The 3020-nt window shown below is 42.5% G+C and overlaps 1 protein-coding gene across 6 annotated transcripts in view; it reads left to right on the forward strand.

Annotated features, from left to right (window-relative positions):
* LOC134324454 (plakophilin-4-like) overlaps positions 1–519 on the forward strand; it is a 122887-nt gene extending 122368 nt beyond the window's left edge. For all 6 annotated transcript variants that reach the window (XM_063006306.1, XM_063006305.1, XM_063006309.1 and 3 more), the window contains one exon: positions 1–519. This exon is cut by the window's left edge. The gene's annotated coding sequence lies outside the window, so the exon portion shown is untranslated.
* The last annotated feature ends 2501 nt before the right edge of the window (positions 520–3020 follow it).

Consider the following 3020-nt stretch of genomic DNA (forward strand, 5'->3'; position numbering starts at 1 on the left):
TGGATTCTGAACGTGGCTGATGGGAGAGATGAAATGTTGGCCCAAGAAGAGAAAGACGGAGGAGGAATGATTGTATCTATGGATATAGAAAGGAAATCAATCAGTGTGTGTGTGTGTCGGAACGCTGGCGACGGTGACGGTGAAGGAACGCGTCATGTGCAGAAAGGTTTGCGTCTGAGAATCAGATCATGTGGATGTACCGAGACTGAAAACGATCATGAACTTTTCACCTGTATAAAAGAAATAATAATAAATAATGAGCTAAAGATGCTAGTTTATACAGAGGGAACAAAAGTGTATCCGTACTTCTCCTCGAGATCGTGAACGCCATTAAATCTTGTACATTTCCGTGGCAGTACTGTAAATACAGAACAGAGAAAACCGCGCCTGGTTCCTGCTCTTCTGGACTGAAGAGGACTTGTGCCACAGTGAGATGATGTAGAAATCTATAAATATACAGAGCAGAGCGCAGGAGATCAGAAATAATAAATTTCATCTTTGTTTTTTATAAAACTACAACGTTGTGGCGTCTTTCTGTGGTCATGAATGATTATTTTTCCTTCCACACATTTCACTCGTACCCTTTTTCCACCGGCGTGGAATGGTTCCGGTTTGCAAACTTGATTTTGAACCGGTTCTGTGTGTTTCCACCGAAAAAAAGAGGTTCCAGACAGTGAACTAGGGTTCTAATCTGGCACCACAGAATACTCGTTTTTATAGCACGAACGATGACGTCATCTGTGGGCGTGACAGAGTGTCGAGGTTTGGATGCTTTCACATGAGAAGCTGTAAAACCGCTGTGCTGGTCTCTCGTATGGAGCTGGACGCTGCACTTCCATTTTTTTTTAAAAGTTCACCTGATTGAATTTTGAGCCAGTTTGCCACTGATATTTTCAAAACGCCTCAAATGAGATGAACTGTTTGATATGACGTGTTAAAAGTGACCCAGAGGCCGCTCAGGTGGCACAGCTGGAACCAGAGCTGGGATCCCGAATACATCGTATCGAATCTCAGCTCTGCCTTTCCGACTGGCGCTGAACAGCCACATGAACAACGATTGGCCTGTTGTTCAGATATGGGCGGGACTAAGCCGGATGGGGTCTCTCTCTCATGACTGGTGCAATTACGACCTCTGCTGGCTGATTGGTGGCGCCTGCACAGAGATGGGAAAACAGTGCTCTTAGGGTGTGTCACTCCGTACACAACGCTGAGCTGCACGGCACTCGTCAAAGTGTAGGTGATGAGATGCATGCGGCTGCTGCCTACGTGTCGGAGGGGGTGTGGGTTAGCTTCGTTCTCCTCAATCAGAGCGGGGATCGGCATTGGTGGAGAGGAAGCATGACGCAATCAGGCAATTGGACGCCCTAAAAAAGGGAGAAAAAGGGGAAAAAATGCATAAGAAAATATATATATATTAAAAAAAAGTGACCCAAAAAATACGAGTGGGTTTGATGGTTAATTCACACAATTGCATGTTCTTGACGTGGAACTTTAGTAAGGTTTCACCGAGCGCTGGGCAATGCTCCGAGGGTCACGATGAGAGCGAAGCACAAAACGCTTCTCACGTGACGCACTAAAGAAAACAACGACGACAAACACGTCTACGTCTTCTTATCACCAACAGCTGATCGATGCTTTTTACATAAAAACGAACATCTGTAACAGCAGCACAAATGCTCACAGATAATCCACACGCTCCACCATCATGTTACTAATCTTTACTTTCTTTATGTAACGCCCACCGTTAATGACGCAGCTTGGTTCCCAAAAACTGGTGGAAACGCGGGTCGGTTCTCTAAAAAAACACCAAGGTTGAAAGAAACCTGAACAGAACCGGTTCTAGAACCAGAGTTAGTTTTGTGGAAAAGTGCTAACAGTGCATCAGTTTGTGTGTGTGTGTGAGTTGAAAAGAAACAGTCGGTGTTTATATTCATTTACTTATTTATCTTTAATTAACAAGTTCAGAGTGAAATTCTGGTCCATCACAGTGCGTCACACTCGCACACCGAATCTCACGCTGACTGACTCGCTTACCGAACCTTTAGAGTCTTAAATAAATAGCTGTAATTAAAATTATACCAGAGTGCATTCACTCCAACATAAGTGCACTACTGATTATATTAAATTCAGTGAAAAATTACCTCCTGCTGCACAGACTGTTCAAGCAGACTGTGTTCCATTTAAAAAAGGAAAACAGGTTAGGTTTAGAACATACAAACACTAGGATTTGCATTGGATTTAGTGCTGTGTAGCTACCAAGAAGAAACAAAAGATGTGCAGAAGTACACCAGTGCTGATGCAGCTTCAGGAGAGCTAGATGAAGTGGTTCACCTAAACATTTATTCTAAGCACTTGGCTTGTTTACACAATTTTGAGACGCCGTTTTGTCTGGGTTAAACTCTAGATTTGTATTCCGACACCCTGAGGTCACAGCACTGCACATTTGGTTGATTTAGAGATTGCAAAGCTTTACCCTTGTGAGGACAGACTGGATTATAACATTAAATTTAGATCCTGCACAAGACTTATGTTGCTGAATGGCTGGAACAAATATTGCGAGTGTAAAAGCATTTAGTGACATCTACTGAAATGTATGTGCCATTGCACTGAGTAGGTTGAAGCAGAGGACAAGATTACAAAATGTGATGAATAACAATCATAACAGCTCTGATTTACAGAGACTCCCGTATTCTGGCTCTTTCAAAGCACCACACAGTAAAATGCATTTTAAGCTGATTTGTATTCAGTTCTGACACAAATACTTCATTTCGAGAGACATTAAATCAATGCAATGGATATTTTACTTTTACGCTGATCAGTCATAACATTAAAACATTTTATCAGCTCCACTTACCATATAGAAGCACTTTGTAGTTCTACAATTACTGACTGTAGTCCATCTGTTTCTCTACATGCTTTGTTAGCCCCCTTTTATGCTGTTCTTCAATAATCAGGACCCCCACAGAGCAGGTATTATTTAGGTGGTGGATGATTCTCAGCACTGCAGTGACACTGACATG

The sequence above is a fragment of the Trichomycterus rosablanca genome, chromosome 12 (assembly GCF_030014385.1).
Source record: "Trichomycterus rosablanca isolate fTriRos1 chromosome 12, fTriRos1.hap1, whole genome shotgun sequence".
Lineage (NCBI taxonomy): Eukaryota > Metazoa > Chordata > Actinopteri > Siluriformes > Trichomycteridae > Trichomycterus > Trichomycterus rosablanca.